Source organism: Carcharodon carcharias, chromosome 17 (assembly GCF_017639515.1).
Source record: "Carcharodon carcharias isolate sCarCar2 chromosome 17, sCarCar2.pri, whole genome shotgun sequence".
Taxonomy (NCBI): Eukaryota; Metazoa; Chordata; class Chondrichthyes; order Lamniformes; family Lamnidae; genus Carcharodon; species Carcharodon carcharias.
In genome coordinates this window covers 91,016,420-91,040,331 of record NC_054483.1, presented here as the reverse complement: position 1 = coordinate 91,040,331, position 23,912 = coordinate 91,016,420, and the positions used below count along the sequence as shown (strand labels likewise).

The window sequence follows — 23,912 nt, the reverse complement described above, 5'->3', positions numbered from 1 at the left end:
GTTGCCCAACGTCATCGCGCACTATTTCACTCCCGTTCGGGTCAGGAGCATCCTTTGCACACGGGACGAAAAATTCTGCCCCACGCGTTGTTATATTCTCTGAAAGTGGCATAATAATGGCAGAAACTGTTAATGGAATTTTCACCCATGATAATTTCTACCCTTCCAAAAGGGATTAACAGGTATTATGAAGCAGACAGTTATAATTTTTTCAGGGTTTTATCAGAAACCAACTGAAGGAAACTCATGTGCAATTATGCACCTTTGGGTGCTCCTTGAAAGCGACAGTATTCATCTCCCTGCAACAACAACCGATGGAAATCATCGCAATCGAAAAGAGAGACATAAATGCAGCTCACAGATTCAATCTGTTATCCAAAAGAGAGTATGTCACATGTGAGGGAAAGAGCAGAAAAATATTGTTATTTTATGAATATGATATTTGAGTCAATCAGGTACATGTGAGGCACTTTGAGATGTGACAGATATGCCAGATGCACGACTTTTATAGTCTTCATATAGATTTTCTTAACTCTGACAAGACTATCAGTCCCGTGTGTAATTTTCTTAATTTTGTGAGGATGAGATTCAAACTGTTTATTACTTTACTCATTATCTCCCTTCTGTCAACTGATGAAATGTTAATAATATAATTTTTTTTTCTCTTGGATCATAAATGACAGAGGATTCATTTAAATAAAGTAAATGATAACTGTACTGGAGCTGCCAGTTATGGAGGTTGCTCAATTCACAGCATGTGCTGAGATCTATTAGTCTTTATCCAGTCACCCTGACAACTCAAAAGATTTTTCACTCATGTCTTTCCCTATGATATTTCTAGTGGTTTCCATAAAGTCACAAACTCAGGTCTTACAGAATGACTCTGAACATTGCAATTATCATCACTCCAGTGTCTTAACTAATGGATCTGAATTTAGTTCAGTATAGTTCTAGCAAAGTCAATAAACAATTGTAGTTAGTATAAATGATCCATTCACCAGAAGGAAAAAAACAGTTCGGACCAGTACTCTTATTTCCCAGTTTTTACTGGTGTTCCATTTTCAGATACACAGGCCAGTTCAGACCAGTATTCTTATTTCCCAGTTTTTACTGGTGTTCCATTTTCAGATACACAAGACCAGTTCGGACCAGTATTCTTATTTCCCAGTTTTTACTGTTTTTTTTCCTTCTGGGTCTCATGACACTGAACGTTTAAGAAGTGCCCCTCATGTCATCTGCTACAGCTCAAAGGTTCACCTTCACTTCCTGTAAGGGAAAAAGTTGCACCTAACCATTAGCAGCCCCACACTGATGGTGATCCAGTCAACCTGTAATAGCTTAGCTGTTACTATTTGACATGAAGGTTATTGATGGAGTGGGTGAGGAAGAGATAGGTGGCTTTGTTTCAGGTCAAAAGGATAAAGATTCACTTTAACTTTGACTCTCACTAACAGCCAATACAGAATTTATGGCCAACAGGCAACCACGTCTACCCTTCTGCCATGGTTCCATAGTGATCCTGCTGCTGCATGCACAGTCACGCTGCGTGCCAACTTATAACCCCTTTCTTTTGGTGTCAAGCGTTTACAAGATGAGGGAGCTGGCACCACAGAGGAGCATGAGCAGTTCCATCCCAACAAACCTGCAAAGCACTGCAGATCCCTCAAGTGTCAGTCTAGATACATTTACTTCAGGGGAATTAGAATAGAGGAGTCAGCAGGGATCACCAGTGAAGTGGAGAATATGGAGGAGTTAGCAGATGAGCAGGAAAAGGAGGAAGAAGGGTTAGGGTCAAATAAGGTAGCTACTGTAACTTCCAAGTATTTCTAACCTACATGAGTTACAGATCAAGCTGCATTCATCAATCAGCATAGACATTCCTGCAGCCCTTAGACAATCTTCAGAGTTCCCTGTATGGTATGGAAAAGATACCTTCTGCTAACACTTGGCTTTCCTCCTTTTGCATACACTTGCAATTATTTGGAGAATTTCCCTTCGTACCCCCCCACAAATTGGTACTTTCCCCAGGCTTCTGTGTATACATGCAAAAGAATACTGGAAACTGATAGAGAAGCATGGAATGAGAAGCAGCTCAATGGCATCCTGTGGTGCAACCCCAAGGTTAAAGGATCCAGATTCTCATGCACTTTTGCTTGCATACATAGTGCCAGTTGAAACTTTGGACACAAATTTATAGGTTATACAAATATAGAAAGTACATATGCCCAAATACAGAAATTTCCTCATATCCTTTTCAAGCATGATTTCATTTCACACAAATTATTCCAGTCAAAATTTTGATACTTTTCTGATGGTTAATAGTTTGAAATCTAATTTACCTATTATGGCACCGAACAGAGATGTTGGAAGTTTACTGCAGAGATAAAATCAAATTTTTGTGGCAATCCTCATTTAAGCTCTGAAATAAACTGTATGCAATAAGCAGCTAGACATAATGGGTAAGCATTCATAAGATCCACAGAGTTGAATGTTACATTTGAAAACTCTACCCAATGCTCAGGTTTCATCATTTTTAGTAGTTACAAACAATATGTGAGATCTTAATGATGACACTGCTTCTTACCAATGGTACAAAGCAGACAAACAGAGCCATAGAAAATATTTTGTGCAGTTAGCAATCGAACAGGAAGCAAGTATGTCAATAGAGTTTGTATCTAACTCGCCAAATCTTCTGCAATATGTTAATCCATGGCAGCTCCTGTTTGTGACAGGCTAGCCATTCCTGCTGAAAGAATTTAAAGGTTTGCAGCAGCAGATGAAAGGAAAGGCATTTTTGAGCGATAAGAGTTTGATCATCCTCACAATTGAGCAGAGGCATCCACTGGCCTCCTTCATTTGTTAATACCTCAACAGAAGTAGTGCTAGAAGAGTTGAAGTGCAGCATCCATTAAGCTGAACCAAACAGACAGCATAGGAACAAGTGTCACTCCATGTTAATGCTGTTTTGGCTGATCACACATGCCAAAGACATTTAGAGACCTTAGTAAATCAGCTAAGTTGACCCACTGTGACTTTACAGCAAATGGATTAGCAAAGTGTTTGCTACAAAGTTTATTCTCCCTTTAGAATGCCATACAGTTCATTTAATGGTTACCATACATGCCCATTCCACAGAATAGCACTGTGCAACAGCAAGTTATATCTGTAACTCTTGCCATACTGATATCCTTAAAGGAATTCAGCTTCAAAAAAAACTTCAAACAAATGGAAGCTGCATGATGCATGTAGAAGTATTCACTCTCACAATGCACAGTTGATATCATTTAATGTGGTCCTCAAATTTCCAACCTCCTCCTTTGCTTGCACAAAGGAAGCAGACATTGATGGAAGCAGGGTTTCTTAATATAAAGTCTTTGATTTCCTTCAAAGATGATATGTTAGAAATTATTGGCAATAGGCTCCATTGTGGGAAGAGGGGAGCCCCTCTTTCAAGCACAGCACTGTTCTCATCCTTCCCATGTCCTTTTCCTCACCCTCCTCAATCATCTTCTCAGGTATCCACTGAAATATAATACCATATCGCATAGTGCAGTCAATATTTGAAGGATTGTCATGTAGCCAACACTACCTTGCATGTTCCTTCAAATTCTTCTATAGATATTTAACAAGAAGCAGTGTCAGCTCCCACTGCCACAGAAGAAGTCAGCACTTTACTTGATGTTGTGTCACTCACTCTTCGTGGCAGAAATACCAAGACAGATACATTTACCTGGCACGAATCAAGTAGTGCATTTTACAATGAGCACTGGGTGAAGTACTGAACACAAGCTTGGAAGAGCAAGTGGCAGTGGCAGTGGAGGAGAAAGAAGCTGCTCTCTGGAAGGCGAATTTGCATCCTTCTTCTGCAACAAATGCAGATCTTCTGGCACCTGCACTTAAAACAACACCAACATGATAAACAGTTGCAAGAGGCTGTGGGAAGTATTCTGCAAAGTATCCCTAAGTGTGGAGGAGTCCACTAGTTGCACCAGTGCAGTAGTGCACAAAGAGTTTTCTGCACTGTGATCTGTCACAGACTATTTCCCATCTCCAGGGCCATATGCAGTAGAACTCCCATTGCAGAAGCATTTAAGGCCAAAGTATCACTTGTGACCACTCAGGTTACAGATCTTAGCTTCCGAATTACAACAAGCTGCACTGCTCAGTTAAGGCATTCTAGGGAATCAGATGGAGGGAACTATTATACAGGATTTCTCTGTCTTCATTACCCCCCAGAGGTCTATTCTCATGCAGATAGTGTACAAGCTGAGGAAGGGCAGCAGTTGGAGAAGTGTGGGTGAAGCTATTGCCTCTCAGGGCAATGGCATATCAAACCCTTCAAGTCTCTGCTCTCAAATAACAGAAACTTAATCAGAAAGCAGAACTGGTTTCAGGGCCACTTCATTACGCAATGCAAAGCTGCAGAGGGCCTCAAAGATTTTCCCACTGATGCTTAAAAGAAAATCATCTCTCTCCTGCCATTGAGGAAGCACCTGAAAGGAACAAAACCTGAAAAATTAGGGGATGCACAGTGTAAGACGTCTGCTAATTTTGTATGACAGGAAAGGTTTATAACGGGATGACTAGTTTGGCTATCTATTCAATGGTCTCCTGAGGTGTCGAGTGGGAAAAATGAGATGTCACATGCAACAGATATTAATGGGCAGGTTGATGTAATGTGTTCCATCATCTGAAATGCAAAAGCACAATTGCACTTTGGGCCATCCCTCACGGGATGCCACTTCTGGAGCAGGTGACTGCAGCACTATTTCCTGTGCAGATTCGGTTGTGCATTGTCCACTGCCTTCCGGGAGTCAGTGATGAGGTGTTGGTTTTTTTATGCTGCATGTGTCTTGACAATTCTGTCTATCTGGATAGTGGGCTGATACCAGCTGCATGAATATAATGAATGCCGGGCAACTTTAAGTGTTTTTCATGTCTTTGTGAGTGATAAAGGTAGATGTTGCTCATGATTTTGTTCCCATCACACTGAGCACAATAGCATTACAAAGAATTGCAGGTGAGGCAGTGTGGGAGCTATTCAGTTGGATTGATTGGATGATTTTTGACTGTCAAACAGCCTTTGTCCATTGGTCCAAAAGTTTTATAACTAACAAGTGAAAGTATTTAAAATTAGATAAAGACAAGGAGCAATCTAATATTAAAAAATACTCAGCTGGAGGAGGGCTCAGTTCCTCAAATTGAGGAGGGAAAATAGCACCGGGAGCCGCTCAACGGGAGTGGACTTCAGCATCCCTGACACTGTTTTCATGGCAGAATTTAAGCTGCACATCGTGATCTGTGTGTGACGACTGCAGGACTGTGAGGCACAGCAGCATTCGGTAGCAGGGTAGTTTGGGGTAACTGTCATGGTGCTGATGGTGTTTCATCAAGATGTTCCAGTGAGTTTCCAGGCCTATTTCACTCTTATTTTTACATTTTGGCTGGTGTTGGCGAGATGAGGCCGAAAGGTGAGAGACCTGTCCAGGGTGCCGCCGGAGAGGAAACGTTGAGTTCTTACCCGGCGGCATCATTGTTTATTGGATGCTGACACAACTGTCTTCTCTGGATTGGGGTGGAGGCAGTAGGCCCAGAAGTAGTATTCCAGCAGATCCAGGTTCCTGGTGAGCATCCTACCTGCTTCCTCTAGCACTGATGCCTGTGTCAACAACGCTATTTCATCAGCATAGACAACCTTCTGGGATCTGGTGCAGAGCAGGGCCGCTGTCTAGTTGCTGAAAAAGGCAGCCACCCATGTGGCAGATCACTGCTGAGCATCTATGTTCAACTGGTCTTGTCACCAAGATAAACGAGGAGCTTATGGTTGTTTAACAGAGTGTTGATAAGCCTAAGAGTTTTGTGGCATTGACTGATTGTTGAAAGATACAGTAACAAGTCTTCACACCAGTCAGTACCTTATGTCAATGAAAAGTCTACAAAGGCAGCTCCAATCTTCAGCTAATTCTGGAACCTTGCCTTGTTGGACTGGGTGCATGGACCTGATCAGAGCAGGTTCTTCCTTCTTTGAAGTCTGCCTGTTCACTTGGGCAAATTTCAGGATGGGCTGTTTGACTACCTTATAGGCTGTGGACAGAGAGGCAAAGGAACTGTAGCTTTTGGGATCATTGGTTGGTTTTCCTGCCTTTAGGGTGGCAACAATTTAGGAATGACACCAGACTCCAGGGATTATCACGCTGTCAAGGATGTTAGAGGTGAGTTTGTCAAGCCATTTGGGCCCTGGCTTGATGAAGACTTGGTAGGCATCGTTGATCCAAGACTTGGTGGCTGTTAGCGCTGTGTCCATCCCATCAGTGGCATAAGCTGTCAAAAAGATGGTGTGTGGAGTGGTTTTCCTGCAGAGAGAGTTTAAAGTGCTTTTTCAATCTGAGTTTGTGTTCTGTGGTAGTCATTGCCTTTGAGTTGGTTAGCAGCCAGGACACTTTGATATCCACACTGAGCTCTGGTAACTCATCGGGGGGGTGTGAGGCAGCTTCGGGATATAGCATGATTTAATTTATGAATTTGGTTTGCAATATGTATTTTGCATTGGATTTTATTTCTGCATTGTGGCCAAAAGAATGATGTGATGATCTCTGTTAGAGGGAAGGTGAGGAGTGTGAAATGGGTCAGTTCTTTGAAAGATCTATCCAATTCATCCCTTTCCCCTGCCCTTTCTCTGTAGCTGTCAGTTCTCTCCCCTTCAGGAGAAGGATAAACAGTCACATTAGCATTGATCAAATGGTCCACTTTAGTCAGCTTTTCATTATTTATCCGATCCATTTGGATAAGAGGACTAAAGCTGTGCCATTAAAAAGTTACTGAGATTGCGAACTCTTTAAGAGACATCAGGTTGTGGAGTGAGTTTACGTGCAATCCTCCAGCTATCATTACCTCCTACTCTCTAGGACTTGTGAAGGGCACTTTTTCTTCCCACTTCAAATTCACAGGAGCTGTTGGATAGACCACCCCCCTCCCCCACCCCCAGGGGAGGCTCCTCCCTTATGCCAAATAAATCAATCAACAAGGAACAACATCTGCCTGGACAGCACAGGGGAAAGGGCACTGCTACATGTTCAAAGAACAAAATGACAGCAAGAAGCAAACACTGATCTGTGGGTTGCTTTCAAATTTATGAAAAAAGGTCATGACCTGGCCTCAGCTGTAACACATACGCAGATGCATAAAAACAATAGAATAAAACCACCAAAAAAAATTGCAACACTTCATTAAATGCATTTTCATGTACTATGACACAGAAATGATTTTTTTTGCTTAAATAAGAGTGAGGATAATAACTGTTCATCAGACTAGAATATGTAGGAGAGTGGCCAAGCTTTCAATGGGACAAAGGGAACAGCAGTTCATCAACACCCAGCCAGATCTCAGCTGTACAATCTGGAAGAGGCTTAGAGTGGCTGGGTACTCCTCCACAAGGAAACAGGAGTAATCAAAGGCCACATTATCCTGAGTCATATTCATCGGCCTCCTGGTAACAGGCACATGAGCTGCATTACAGAGGCTTTGAGGCAGGTAACATGACTCCACCACCCCCACCCCCCCCTCCCCATCCACCCCCCTCACCCCGTGTGTTGCAAATTGGCGCAATAACATGGGAGCCTTTAAATAAATACCCTTTTTTAAAAAAAATGAGACTGGGCAAGGAAAACACAATGCAGAACCTGCAGAAGAGAATAAAATTACGAAGACCTGTATTTATACATCTACAGGACGTTCCAAAACATGGCTACCAATTTGTACACAGCAAGGTTCCACAAACACGAAATGAGTTAATTTGTTTTGGTAGTGTTGGTTGAGGGATAAATGTTGGATCAAGATACAAGAAGACTTTCCTGCTCCTCTTTGAATAATGTAATGGGATGTTTTATATCCATCTGAACATGCCATTCAAAAGACGGTCCCTCCAACGATGCAACACCCCTTGGTGGTGCCAGCCGAGATTATGGGCTCAAAGTCCTGCAGTGGGACTTGAACCGACACACCTCTGATTCACTGGTGAGAATGCCTCTACTGAGCCAAGCTGAATTCTATGGCAGTGTATGCTTCTGAGCATGGTGCATCAGTGTGGAGTGGCTCAAGTATACAAAGCTGTACTCTGCAACTACTTGACTCTGATGGAGGTGGACTGCGACTGGAAAATTGTCACAGTAAACGTTATAAGTAGTTGCTCAAAGAAAGTAGCCAGAGGCAATTGGAGATCAAAAGGACACTGGTGGTCGAGACAGACAAATTACAAAGGCTTCCAATATTGCCACATCGTATGTAACGGGATAGCTTTACCATGGATCACATGGCAGAAACATAATGGTCTAGACTGCCCTCTTCAGCATGGAATTCTGGCAGGGCGGGACTTCAGCCCGCCGCTCTGAATCCACCCCAACTGCGACCCTTGGTCAAGGGACATTTGATAAACATGATCAAGTAAGTCAGTGAAAAGTGGTAAAAGCCCGGTAGTGGTACCGAGGAGATGTTTCTGTGTCACCTTAAGATGTCACAAGGAACCCTAAGGGCATAGAAATGCCTGGAAGACATATTGGAAAAGTCCTTCAGTCTGAGACATAAACGGGTGAAATCTTGGGAGCTGAAATCGAGGGAGAGGTGGCCTCAATTAGGTCTGTTCTCCCATTTTCACAGAATTACGGAACTTTCCCGGTGTTATCTTGGTCCTAAAACCACTTTCCACCAGGCACCCCAGGGAAGTGCAGTAACTGGGGAAAAGGGAGAGAAGTTGAGCGGGTGGCCAAGCCCCCTCTCTCCACTTGCATTCATATGCAATGGGTAAGAACTTCTGACAGTTGGGAGGGAAACAGAAACTAAAGTTTGGGCAATGAGGCAGTGGTAGGCCTCACTACCCCATTTCCTGTCCTATCCACAGTGAACCTGCTCAAATCCTTTCACTGTGGATACACTTAGGTAACGCTGCACTGGAGTGGAAGCAATGGAATTTGAGCCTCACCCACAGGAAAGATACCTTGTACTTTGAAAGCATGAAGCAGAATATCAAAGGCAATTCAGGCATTGAAATGTGCTTGTCGTGGTCAAGATAATTTTTCACAGGCGAGGACAGCAATAAACTACCCAAGTGCAGTACATAACCGAAACCTGAGAAATCTGACTGTGAACTCTATCATGGTCATTTCATCATATCTTACACTGTTGAACCATTGGCAAGCCTTTCACGTCAAGTACAATCACTGAAATATAAACTATGAAAATGAAAAGTGCCTCTTTAGCTGTCCATATAGTGAGCCTTTTATGATAAATGATTCGAATGGTCTATGTCAACAGGAGAATTTTGTGCTCAATGAGAGGAATTGCTCTGTCCAATCCTTGGTGCATTTGACTTTTTTCTATTACTGGTGTGACGACATTTGACCTAGAAGCAGCACAGGAAGGAAAATGTGTACTTTCTTTAAAAGTTCTGTGGAATCTGTAATTGTTTTAAGAATGTTTGAAAAGAGTTTTCAACAATTGTAAAGGATCAATGGTAATTTTCTTGGGTAATAAGAAATACTGGTCCATGTGACCTGGTGACCCTTCACCTGGAAGCAGTACCAACAGGAAAGAAGTTAACAGACCAGAAACCATGTGGCCAGACACAAAGGAGAGCTATAAGCAGAGGAGTTGGAGGGTGAAGGCACAGGTGCAGGCACAAAGTAAAAGCAGACAGAAACAGAAAGAGGAACACAGAGAATACTTGTGAGGAGAAGAAGCAAATCACTCTCAGGAAGAGGTCAGTTTTCCTCTTTGGCTAAAAAGAAGGCAGGAGCTCTTGCAGCCAATGTGTGAGCTGGATGAAAAGGTCTAAAACCTGAGAAGCTATATGTATAGCTTGATGTTGCTAAATAGCTAAATGTTTTCCCTGAAGTGGCCAAACGATGAACTGGGGTGTTGTTGGTTAGTCAGTTGAAAAGTAACTCTGGAAAGGAACCCTACACCATCAGGACTGCTGTGAGAGAATGGGGAGGTGGTGGCATAGTGGTATTGTCACCAGACTAGTATTCTAGAGACCCAGGGTAATGGTGTGGGGGCCTGGGTTCAAATCCCATGGTGAAATTTGAACCCAATAATAATCTGGAATGAAAAGTCTAATGTTAACCATGAAACCATTGTTAATTATTTCCTGACCTATCCTATGTGAATAAAGAACAGAATATTGTTGATCCGTGTAGCGACGTGGTGCCAAAAGTCTTCAGGGAAACAAGCCGGCGTTTGTAGTTGTATAAGGTGTAGCTTTGTTGTATCAATGATTTAAAATGAAATTTACCCTTTTATTTACCTGTTAATTCACATTTAATTTGCGTTGGTTCTGATTCGTGTTAAAATAATAGTTACAAAAGTGAAATCTTGTTGATAATTTCTTCAATTGGGAATCATTAAGTAAGTTTGGTTATTTTGGTTTGCAGTTCCCCCACAGGGATTGTAACAACAGTTAAAATGGAGGGAGAGTTCCCCACTGGCTCCCCAGCCCGGCCTGGTTGAAGTTTTAGGGTAGAGACAGTAAACAGCCTGCCGGAAACCAGCAGCAACCTTCTTTAAAGATGGAGATTGGAATCTGATGATATCACTGAAGCCTAACCACAAATATTAACCTAAGACTGAGGAGTGGTAGCTTCCTCATCGACAAAACCTGCCAGGATCTGCACTGAGATTCATAAGAGGTTCATGAAATTTAATTTTTTTCATTTTAAGGTTTTCTTGTAGGCCCGATGGAGCAGCCCTATTCCCACCTACTAAAGGGAACTATTGGCTGCTTCAGAGACTTCATCAGTAGATATTTGTCACAATATTCTTTTTGGAGCACTGTATTTATTTAATTGTCTACATTTCACCTAATATAAAAAATTCTAATTTTATGGTTAACTAACTTCATGTGGAGTCACTGGATGGAATTTTTTTCTTCCTTACCACCACCCCCCCCTCCCCCTAGAGGTGGGCTGGGGGGCAGCGGGGGCCCATTTAATCAGGTGATTTACCCAGTTGCCTTCCCGATTAAGTCCGAGGTGGGAAGGCTCAACGATGGCCTTCTCACCTGGAAGCCAACTGAGACCCTTAAGAGGGCAATTAAGAAGGGCCTCACCCCGACCCCATTAGCATGGGGGTAATGCCATGTGGGCAACCTGCCAGGAGATACCCATCAGAGGCATGGGCTACCCATAGATGCCCTAAATACTAACCCCCCACTCCACCCTCTCACCAAGGCCTCCCTGTCTGGCCCTGGAGAACCCACCCAACTTACCTTGCTCCTGGGGCTCCATCACCGATTCTCTACCTGGGCTTACTGTAGTACTGGCTACTGCTCCCAGTGGTACTGCCAGTATCGAAGAGCTACCAGTCTTTGACTGGTCGGCAGCTCTTGGGGGCAGGATATCCACCCAAACTAGATGGAGCAGCAATTTAATGGCCCTGGTGAAACTGAGGGCCCCAGTGACAGGGTTGCCGCTGCTGATTAGGCACTTTATTTCATTGGGGCTTGTGGAGATTGGGTCAGCGGGGCTGCCCCAGTTTTTGCTTTGGAGGTTGGAACCCCCGCCACCCCTGTTAAATTCTGCCCACTTTTTCTGTAATATTTCTGTTCCATAATTCATTTGTTTTTGAACAACACTAGCAAAGTATCATTTATTGCTCAGCCCTAGTTGCCCTGAGGCCTTTTAAGATTTGACCACATGTTTTGGGACAGGAGTCACAGTTAGGGGTGGGATGGTCCCTAAAAGACACTAGTTATGACAGTCCGGCAGTTTTCATAATCATTATGTGCTACCAGCCTACAGTTTACCAGCCTTATTAAATTCAGTTTCACAACTTGACATGGTGAGATTTGAACATTTGACCTCTAGGCTACTGGTTCAGTACCAAACTGCTAGGCTACTGTACCCTGCATTATGACTATTTTACAATGAATTGAGCTTCTGTTGCCGTTTCCCTCCCTCCTCCCCTCCAGCCACGGTTCAGTTGGTGACACTCTCGTCTCTTGAGTCAGAAGGCGAGGGGTTCACGGCTCGCTCCAACAACTTGAGCACAAAAATATTGGCTGACACTCTTACAGAAGCGAAGAGGAGTTATCCCTGGCAGGCCAATATTTATCTCTCAATAACAACATGATAAACAGGTTAGCACAACGCTCTTTTTGGGAGCTTGCTGTGTGTTAGTTGGCTGCTGCGTTTAGTGCCTTACAACAGTGACTGCATTTCAAAAGTTCTTCGCTGTGAAGCATTTTGAGAAATCCAGAAATTGTGAAAGATGCTATATAAATGTATCTTTCTTTATATTGCCCTGATTTGGTCAGAAAAGCAGGGTGGCCTAGGAAACCCACCTCTCCCTGGCCACCAAGATGCCAATCATCACCAACCATCTGCAGGACTGCTTAGTGGAAAAGAATTGTTCATAATTTCCCTTCTTCAACTCCTCCTCCCCAAAATAATGCTCTGTAACCAAGAGAGCTCCATCTAATGGTCCAGTTGGAAACTAGCAAGACTCAAAACATGCTGTATTTGAATATTAATTCCGTCTCAGTAACTGTTCATCAGATTTAAAACACTTACCCCAGCTGCTTGTCAACAAGCCAGTAATTAGCATCGTGCCTCATCAGAGCCACATGTTTTCTTGGTGCACAATCCTAATAACGTGGGTTCCAACGTACAAAGTTTAAACATTTCCAAACACTATTTCAATAGGGTTCCAAATCATAAACAGCCTTTACATTTACCCTCAAAACTGCGTTTGTCTTTAAACAGACATTGCTGAAGAACTTCTCCAGTTCTTCTTGCCAGCTGATGTGCACACCCTCCCACGCTCATTAGAAAATTTCCACTTTTATGGTTGGATTGTCCTGCATTTCCCCTTTGTTCCCAGCATAAGATATGGCTTCTTTCAGGACATGCTTTTTCTCCTTCTGACTTTTTAAATGAATTGTATCCCCATTCTAGCCTCCACTATAATGGGCATAAACAGCAGTGGTAACAATGCACTTTCAGAATAAACACAGCTGTGATGGCTGTGATTACATGAATAATGAGCTTGAAATCTGCATTATCTCAGTAGTGACAAAGAAGCACCAATTACAAGTAGTACAGTGGCTCCAGCAATTGATGCTGATTAGGTGTTCAGGGCAACAAGGCATTGAAGTGATGTTTGCTCTTCAGTTCTTTAAAGTAGCAATGAAACAAAGGAGGCAAAGCTTGGCCCTTTAAAAGCTTGAACAGATTTGCTCAGAAGTAATAAATGATAAGCAATAAAATCAGTTTGAGTACTTCACAAAGAACCATTTGCACATCCTGGCCCCAGACATCTATGCAGTTTCTGACCCCCGCCTGCCCTAAGGAGGGTTACCAAGCCCTCCAGGAGTGTCCTGCGGTCTCCAAGAATTAAAGCAATCCAGAGGGAAAAAAAATAAAGCAGCATTACAATAAAAGTTTTTTTTTCAATTTCTTTGTACTCTTTCATTCACTAATCATAAAAATGTCATCACTGACGGTTAGGATTCATCCAGTTGTTACAATGAAGAATTTGCTCACTTCCCAATTGAGCATAGGAAGGCTGGACACTATAAAGGTGACCGTATCAGGTGACCAGTGATGACAATGTGGGCCGGGGTGTTTGGAGGCAGATGGCCCATGTGATGAAACCTCCAAGAATACGTCCAACCAGATTTGGGAATGTTAACCTGAACTCAGGGTGAGGGAACTGATGGAACTTGCCAGAAAATGGCAGGAACCAGGTTGCACTGTGTCTCTGCTGTTTCAGTTATTTTTTTCTAGCCTGCCTTTAAAGGCTGCTTATGAGACAACTAGCATTGGTGAGAGGAGAGTGGGGGGCTGGTGTCAAAGTTGGGACAAGGGACTCCTTATGTCAGGAGTTCTGACTCCCTTAGATTATGTAGGATCTGTTATAATCCTGGAAGCCAATATAGAAAGTGAAGTGAGGTGTACCAATCTCTCAGCGGGTATAAGTGGGCCCTGCCTGAAGCCATGAATAATGGTAAACATTTGTTTAAAATATCTTGATCAGCCACTTACACAGGGAGTTGAAGGTAATGGTGGGTGGGTGATGGACTTTCCAGCTACAGGGCAGGTGGTTGCCAGACAGGTACCCTTAGCGGTACTATTGTACATCTGACACGTGTAAATCAAATGTCCTCTCACTGACCCTGTAAACTCTAGAGGGCACTGACAGGTCCAATTCTGCTGATTATGCTAGGATTATACTCTATGGATTGTTGGGGCTCTTGCTTGGTGGGAAATAATCCCGAATCCATAGAATGTATAGATTTAATCTCAGAAAACGGGGCTGGGTATAAAGCAGAGGCACAATATCTTTTGTGCTTGTATCACTTCTGTGGCCTCTTTCAAAAGATGTTCCATACAACTGTACTGCTTCATAATCTCCGCTCACCTTCACATTACATGCAATATATCTACATTTTCTGCCCTCGAACTGTTCTACCAATTGGAATGGAGCACAAGGACCATTTTTCCTTTGCTCCAAATGGAAATCCTGATACCAAAATAAATTTATGAGAAAACAGTACAATATTTATCAAAAGGAATGGAACTGAAAACATTTGGATATTCCCTGTCAATATTTCATTGCTGTGGCAGGAGCCTGAAAACCATAACAATAATTTAACAGTACATTAAATTGTAATGTGTCAAAGACCCTTTAACATCAGCTACAGCAATGCATTCTGTAAAGACATTTTAAAATTACAGTAAAGAACTGCATATCACAGCATCATTAACTATTGACTAAGTACCCTGAAGAAGTAATTAATGGAAGAAATGTTACTCCAAAGCTTGAGCAATGTAGAAGCCTCTCTTATGGAGGGGACACATGTATCTGGGGACAAAAAGACTACAAAAAAGTAACTCTAAATTACGTGTTCTGCTCATCACACTCTGAGCTCCAAAATCAGTCCATAAATGAGAAATGAACGCTAAAGACACACAAAACAAATCCATTCAAATCTATTCTGGATAACTAACTAGTTAGAATAATGACCTCATCATCCATTAGCAGCTATTAAAGGTCAAAGAGAAGTAAAGCTAGTTCCTTCACAGTTGAATTTGATCCAGGCTGGTATTAAAAGAACAAATGAAATCCTCCTGCATCTTGAAGGCCATGGTTACCTATAAATGCAGGCCATAGACTTAACAACCTTTGTTCACAGTTCAAGCACTTTTCCAGAGTTCTTTCAGGTGGCATTTTTGCCAGGAGTGGGTTGCTTTATTCAGTTTTGCATGAAATTTGATGGATCAAATGGCTTTTTTCTTATTCTTGATTTCTTTTTATTTGGTATTTCCTGATTTAAGTAGAGGCTGCACACTACTGTCCAAAGAGGCTGAAACAAATATTAAATCTGAACAGAGAACAATGAGCTCTCTTGGGACGTAGTCCTGCCTCCTGTGTGATCATCCAATTCAGTCATGGGTATAAAGAAAAGGAAAATGTGAAAAGGTAAGTAAATGTAACTCAGCTGGGGTCAATGTGAATATTGATTCCTAACTGACTGTGATTGGTACTACAATCTCAGGGCATCCTGAAGTATTTTAAAAAGCACTAGGAGAATGAGGGGAGTTCATTTTAGAAGGTATGTGGAGAGTGAGGGGAGTTCATTTTAAAAAGCATGCCGAGAGCGAGGGGAGTTTATTTTAGGAAGTGTGCGGAGAGTGGGGGGAGTTAATTTTAAAAAGCACGTGGAGAGCGAGGGGAGTTCATTATAGAAAGCACATGGACAGTGAGGGGAGTTCATTTTCAAAAGCGCGTGGATAGCAAGGGAAGTTCATTTTAGAAAGTGTGCAGAGAGTGAGGGGAGTTCATCTTAAAAAGCACTAGGAGAGCAAGGGGAGTTCATTATCGAAATTACGTGGACAGTGAGGGGAGATCATTTTAAAAAGCGTGTGGACAGTGAGGGGAGTTCATTTTAAAAAGAATGTGGAGAGCGAGGGGAGTTCATTATAAAAAGCGTGTGGAGAATGAGGGGAGTTCATTTTAGAAAATGTGTGGAGAGTGAGGGGAGTTTATTTTAGAAAGCGTGCCAAGAGCGAGGCGAGTTTATTTTTAGAAAGAGTGTGGAGAGTGAGAGGAGTTCATTTTAGAAAGCATGCGGAGAGTGAGGGGAATTCATTTTAGAAAGCGCGTGGAGAGCAGTTGATTGGCGAGCAGGAATGGTGAGTATTTCTAGTCTTCAAAGTAAAATTAAGGTGTTTAGTTTTGTGTTTAGGTCTCTAGTCTTCATTTGGTCTTCCTAAAAATAGCTTGTTAAGTATAAGATTGATACTGGTGTAAAAAATAAGTACAATAAATTGTAAAGAGCAGGGGATTCTTCAAGTGTAAAGAGCAAGGATACTAGGTTAATTAATTAATAAATTAAGTAAAATACAATAGCGATGGCAGGATGGGTGATGTGTTGCTACTGCAGCATGTGAGAGCTGCTGGACACCAAGGTAATCCAGAGTGAACACATCTGTAGTGAGTGTTTGCAGCTCAAGGAACTTCAGATCCGAGTTAATGAGCTGGAGTCCGAGCTGCAGACATTGCGCCACATCAGGAAAGGGGAGAGTTACCTGGACACTTTGCTCCAGGAGGCGGTCACACCCCCCCAGATTAGGTCATTCAAACTTGGTCTGTGATCAGGGACAGGAGGGTGTGACTGCAGGTGAGGCAGGTATGGTGACCCAGGGGGTAGCTCGCGAGGAGCCTTGGTACCTACAAATGTCCAACAGTTACGAGATTCTTGCAAGCTGTGTGGACGAGAGTGGAGACTGCAGGGAAGATGAGCAAACTGACCACGGCACCATTGTACAGGGAGCCATTCAAGTGGGGGGAGGAAATAGGAACATGGTAGTGGTGGGGGGCAGTATAGTTAGGGAGATAGATACTGTTCTCTGCAGCCATGAATGTGAGTCCCGAAGCCTCTGTTGCCTGCCCGGGGACAGGGTTAAGGACGTCTCCTCAGGGCTGGAGAGGAACTTGGAGTGGGAGGAGAGGAGTTGTCATCATCCACACTGGTACCAATGACATTGAAAGGACTAGAAAGAATGTTCTGCTGAAAGAATTTGAACAGTTAGGCGCTAAGCTAAAAAGCAGAATCTCCAAGATAATATTCTTGGGATTACCACCTAAGTCACGGGCAAACCAGCATAGGGTAAATAAAGTCAAGGAGTTAAATGTTTGGCTCAGAGATTGGTGTGGGAGGGATGGGTTTCAGTTCATGGGGCACTGGCACCAGTACTGGGGTAGAAGGGAGCTTTTCTGGTGGGATGGCTTCATTTGTACCGTGCTGGGACCAGTGTCCTGGTGAATCGAATAACCAGGCTATAGGAGGGCTTTAAACTAAATAAAGGGGGGGAAGGTTCTGGACAGGGGAGACATAGGCTTACAAAGCAAAAGGATATGGAAGCATTGCAGGGCATTTATTTAGGTAGTAATACCCACAGTGTGACAGGAAGGGACAGGGTATACAAACATAAAAAAATAGCAGCAAATCTGGTCAAAGGGGGAAAGAAATGGTAAAAAGGAAAAATTAATGACTCTTTAGTTAAATACAGGTGGTATTCAGAACAAAATAAATGAATTAATGGCACAAATAGAGGTTAATGGTATGATCTTATTGTCATTATGGAGACGTGGTTACAAGGAGATCAAAGCTGGGAACTAAATATTCAGGGGTATGCGACTTTGGAAAGGACAGGCAGGAAAGAAAGGGTAGTGGGATAGCTTTGTTAGTACGGGGTGGAATAAGTACGATAGCAAGAAATGATCTTGGATTGGAAGATGTAGAATCCATATGGGTGGAGGTAACAATTAACAAGGGGAAGAACACACTGGTGGAAGTAGTCTGCATGGCCCCTACCAGTAGCTATACTGTTGGACAGAGAATAAATCAGGAGATAATGGGGGCATGTAAAAAAAGGCAGCACATTAATCATGGGTGACTTTAATCTTCATGGCCTGAATTTTTCCCGCGTCGGGTGGGTTCGGCAGGAGTGGGTGGGGGTGGATGCTGAGCTGGCCGCCACCCGCAATCATATCCACATCACCATTTTATGCGGGCAGGCCAATTAAGGCCCGCCCAGCATAATACGTGAGCGGCAGCGTTCAGTGCTACCTGTGCAGGCAGGGGGAGTTGGGAGAGTCAGTGCCAGGGCTGTTTCGCGCATGCATGCGAAAGAGAGCTTCAACCTCCCTGAGGCAGGGAGCAGCCTCAGGGAGGTTGAAGTGCTTTTGAAAACAATAAATAAGATCAATAAAAATTTAATGAAACATTTCCCCTCATGTGACTGAGTCACATGAGATGAGACATGTTTTTATTATTCATAAAAACTTTTTATTTTATTCATGAAAGCTTTAGGAAACCTCCTCCCGCTCGTGGATGAGGTTTCCTGAAAAAATGTAAAGGTCGCTTGGCCTTTTCGCCTGACTGCCAACTGTAAGGTTGGACGGGTAGCATAAAGGTGAATTTAATTACTTTGTTAATGGCCTTAATAGGCCTTTTAAATATCGACGGGCACGTAGCTGGCTCCGGTGCACACCCGCTGAATGAAACATCGCGAGGCAGCACGGTGAAGTCAGGACGCATGCCCAATGTCATTGCACGTCATTTTATGCGCCTGCATGTCGGGCCTGCCCCCACTTGCCGACTGAAAATTCCTGGCCCATGTAGATTGGGAAAATCAAATTGGCAGAGGAAGCCATGAGTAAGAATTCATTGAGTGTATTCAGGACAGTTTCCTAGAACAATAAGTTATGGATCCAGCCAGGGTTCAAGCTATTTTGGATCTGATAACGTGTAATGAGGCAGGTTTAATAAATGATCTCAGTGTAAAGATCCCTTCGGAAACAGTGACCAGAACATGGTAGAATTCAGCATTCAGTTTGAAAGGAAGAAACTTGGGTCAGAAACAACTGTGCTAAACTTAAATAAGGGTAATTACAAAGAAATGTGAGCAGAGTTGGCTGGAGTGGACTGGGAAAGGAGTTGAGCAGAAATGACAGTTGTTGAACAATGGCTGACATTTAAGAAAATAGCTCATGACTCACAACAAAGATATATCCCAGTGATGGAGAAGGATACGAGGAAGGGGGTAAACCAAGGAAGTTAAGGATAGTATCAAATTGAAAGAAAAGACGTACAATGTGGCAAAGATTAGTAGTAAGCCAGAGGATTGGAAAAGTTTCAAAACTAACAAAAGATGACCAAAAAAAAATAAAGAGGGAGAAACTAAACTTTTAGGGTAAACTAGCAAGTAATATAAAAATGGACAGTAGGAGCTTCTTTAAATATATCAAAAGGAAGAGAGAGGCCAAAGTGAACATAAACCCCTTAGAGAGTGAGGCTGGGGAAATAATAATGGTGAACCAGGAAATGGCAGAGGAGCTGAATAAATACTTTGCATCAGTCTTTACGGTAGGAGACACTAAAAGCATTCCAAAAATACTAAATAATCAAAGGGAAAAAGACGGAGAAGAAATAAATACAATAACTATCACTAGAGAAAAAATATTAGGGAAACTGGTGGGACTAAAGGCCAATAAGTCACCTGGACCTGATGGGTTGCATCCTAGGATATTAAAGGAAGTAGCTACAGAGATAGTGGATGCACTGGTGGTAATCTTCCAAGAAGCCTTGGAAAACTCCCAGAGGATTGGAAAACTGCTAATGTAACACCCTTATTTAAAAATGGAGACAAAAAACAGGTAACTATAGGCCAGTTAGCATAACATCCATCATTGGGAAAATGTTAGAGTCTATCATAAAGGATATGATACCAGAGCATTTAGAAATGCATAATATAATCAAGCAGAGTCAGCATGGCTTCATGAAGGGGAAATCATGCCTGACAAATAATTAGAATTCTTTGAGGAGGTAACAAGCAGGGGTGCCTGCTTGATAAAGGGGATAAAGGGGAACCAGTAGATGTAATATATTTGGATTTCCAAAAGGTGTTCAATAAGGTGCTGCAAAGAAGGCTACTTAAAAAGATAAGAGCCCATGGTGTTGGGGGTAGTATATTAGCATGGATAGAGGATTGGCTAACTCATAGAAGACAGAGAGTTGGGATAAAGGGGGCATTTCCAGGATGGCAACCTGTAACAAGTGGGGTGCCACAGAGATCAGTGCTGGGGCCAATTATTTACAATATATATTAATGACTTGGATGTGGGAAATGAATATACTATCGCCAAGTTTGCAGATGACAAAAATGGTTGACAAGACACGTGGTGAGGATGACACAAGGAGTCTACAGAGGGATAGAGACAGGTGAGTGGGCAAAAACTTGGCAGATGGAATATAAGGTGGGAAAATGTGATGTTATGCACTTTGGCAGGAAGATTAGAGGAGCTGAATATTATTCAAATAGAGAAAGACTGATGAAAGCTTCAGCACAGAGGGATTTGGGAGTCCTCATGCATGCATCACAAAAAGCTAGCATTCAAGTTTATCAGGTAATAGGGCAGGCAAATAGAATGTTGGTCTTTATTTCAAAGGGAATGGAATATAAAAATAGGGAAGTCTTGCTAAATCTACGCAAGGCACTAGTTAGACCACACCTAGAATACTGTGAACAATTTTGGTCCCTTTAGATAAGGAAAGATATAATGGCATTGGAGGCAGTCTGGAGAAGGTTCACTCGGTTGATCCCAGGTATGGAGGGATTTTCTTATGAGGAGAGGTTGAGTTGGTTGGGCCTGTATTCATTGGAGTTTAGAAGAATGAGAGGTGACCTTATTGAAACATATGAGATTCTTAGGGGGCTTGACAGGGTGGATGCTGAGAGGTTATTTCCCCTTGTGGGAGAGTCTAGGACCAGAGGGAATAATCTTAGAGTAAGGGGTCACCCATTTAAAACAGAGATGAGGAGGAATTTCTTTTCTCAGAGGGTGGTGAATCTGGAATTCTTTACCACAGAGAGCTGTAGAGGCTGGGTTGTTAAGTATATTCAAGGTTGAGATAGACAGGTTATTAATCAGTAAGGGATTCAAGGGTATGGGGAAAAGGCAGGAAAGTGGAGTTGTGGATTATCAGATCAGCCATGATCTCACTGAATGTCGGAGCAGACTTGATGGGCCAAATGCCCTACCCCTGCTCCTACATCTTATGGTCTACAAATCCAAATAAAACAAGTGAAGAAGGCATCCAGTGGAGTGCATACCTCTGCATGCTGTGTTAATTCAACATTATTACAATTACGCAGTTCTTCCTTGAGGTTTTCCCTGTCTGGTTGATGCTTTGTTACTACAAAGATGAATAAAGAAATCCTTTTATTAAGAGCTTCCATCACATTGAAGGGACTTTAAGCCAGTCCACATCCAACAGCCTGCTCTGAAAATGCTGCTCATTTTGACAGCTGGGACAAATTCCACCACAGCAGCTGAGATACTCCGCAACATTCTAAAACAGTCAACAGCGTTCTACGTAAAACAACCCACAACATTCTTCTAAAAAAATCACCTTGCCCTATCTCCCAATGTTAATGGATCCTTTAAAAAAAATTCTAGGAACTAGATCCATATCTGCATCTTCGCCAAAAAGCGAATCAATTCTTCCTTGGGCCATACCCTGTCTGTGTACCAGGATTCACTGAATTCATTCATTAGCTTTTGAGATATTAGACAAACCGACAGACAGGTTAACAAATTGGGGTGAAAACATTACCTCTGTCATTGAGTTATTATCCTAAAAACAGTTTCACCTCAAAGATCTCTACAGAAAAGAAGGGGAGAGCGCTCCAGCTGCAGAATTCTTGTATAGACAATGAACAATGGAAGACATCAGCTCTCCAATCCAAAGGGTCTTCTCAAAATTTCAAAAGCATTTACTCTTATTCCTAGTCTAAGTATCTTTCACCATGTCTATTAACATTTATTCACAGATCTTCATCTTGCATTATTTCATTTCAGTCAATCACAGAACTGACGATATTCCAAAGTAAAGTGCAAGCTGGCAGTATGGCAACATTATAATTTGGACTGGCATTTTCAGTCAGTCTAAAGCTGGGTATTAGAATCACTCCAGGTCTCTGTTTACAGATTGGCTGTATTCACACTATGATTGTAGCATGGGTACGAAGCAGTTTTACCGCATTTAAGGTGTAACTGCAGTTTGCACCTGGTATCAAAGCTTGTCCTGGCACTAAAGTGAACGAGATGGTCTGGAGGAGGTATTCTCATCCAAATCCACTTTGGAGAGATTAAGTCAGTCTGTTTACAAGCTTGGTGTCACATTTGATCCTGAGATGAGTTTCCAACCTCATTTTTGCGCCATCACTAACACTGCCTATTTCCATCTCTGTAACATCGTTTGATTTTGGCCTGTCTCAGCTCATCTGCTGCTGAAACCCTCATTCATATCTTTATTACTTCTAGATTCAACTATTTTAATGAACTTCTGGCTGGTTTCTGAGATTGTATCCTCTGTAATTTTGAAGTAATCCAAAACTCTGCTGCCCATGTCTTAACTCGCAGCAAGTCCCATTCCCCTATCACCCTTATGCTTGCTGACCGACACTGGTTCCCATTCAAGCAATGTCTTGACTTTAAAATTTTCATCCTTGTTTTCAAAACCCTCCATGGCCTCGCCCCTCCTTATCTGATATTCTCCTCCAGTCCCTCAACACTCCAAGATATCTGCACATCTCTATTTCTGGCCTCTGTGCACTTACAATTATAATTGATTCATCATTGGTGGCCATGCCTTCAGGTGCTTTGGCCCCAAGCTCTGGAATTACCTCCTTACACCTCTCTGTCTCTCTACCTCACTTTCCTTCTTTAAGATACTCCTTAAAACATGGCACTTTGGCCAAGCTTTTGGTCACCTGAACTAATACCGCCTTATGTGGCTCAGCATCATACTTTGATTTAAATGTTCATACGAAGTGCCTTGGGACATTTTATTATGTTAAAGGCACTACATAAGTTGTTGTTGTTGTTGAAGTCAATATAGGCTTCAACACCAAATTACACCTTACATAAAATTGGTGCAAAATCGAAACAGATTTGCACCAATACAAAACCTGCAGTGCAAATGTACCATTAGTCAACTTACATTGAATTTGAACTTAAATCAGCCAGTAAAAGACTACATTGGGAGTGGAATCACCCTCAACGTACAAAGTACTTACTAAAAACTGTTCAACACTTAATTCTAAAAGCATTCTCTTGCTTTATTTTGAACTGCAGATAGATACTGCCAAAAGAAAATGCTTTTGTTCTATGATAATAGGTTGTGATTTGTACTGCAGTACTAACACATAAATAATGCTGTCCAGTCCTAATGCTTTCCCAACACCCAGCATTTCAGACAATTGCGAAAATCTGATTTGTCTTGCTCCTCTCCCTCAACTGCACTGAATAAAATCCACTCCTCGCCCATGAATCTGAAGCTTTCATTTCCCCACTCTATAAAAATTGAGTGTACCAAATCGATAAGATGGCTTTAGTGAACATTTGGAAATATGGAAGGAATGTTAATGAAACTATTTGATCAATTTCAAACATACCCTAGAAATGTTCATTCTGCCCAGCTAATCAGTTTTTTTAATTATATAGAAATACTTCCAAGAATTTATATTTACCTTCTTTCTTCTACAACATTTGCCAATTTTTATGTTTTTAAAAAAAATTTCTCTTTTATGTAGCCCCAACTATTCTTCTTTAATTTATCTTCCTTTTCATCCAGATTATCTGCAAATCATCAAATCCACTGCACTCATGTCGCTGGGCTCAGCCATACCAATGGTACAACTCGTCCGGTGACATTACTCCACGGTCTACACACGAGAATAAAATGGGTAGGGAATTAGATAACCTGCTGCTCCCCATTTGTTACGATAAAAAAAATGACAACAGTTTCTCTTCAAAAAACAAGAGTTAATAGAGTCAGTGTTAGTGGTCAC

General features: G+C 42.2%; 1 protein-coding gene across 2 annotated transcripts in view; it reads right to left on the bottom strand.

Annotated features, from left to right (window-relative positions):
- The window catches only part of LOC121289806 (inositol polyphosphate-5-phosphatase A), a 568,674-nt gene that overhangs the window by 111,546 nt on the left and 433,216 nt on the right, over positions 1-23,912 (bottom strand). The gene's annotated exons all lie outside the window — the stretch shown is intronic.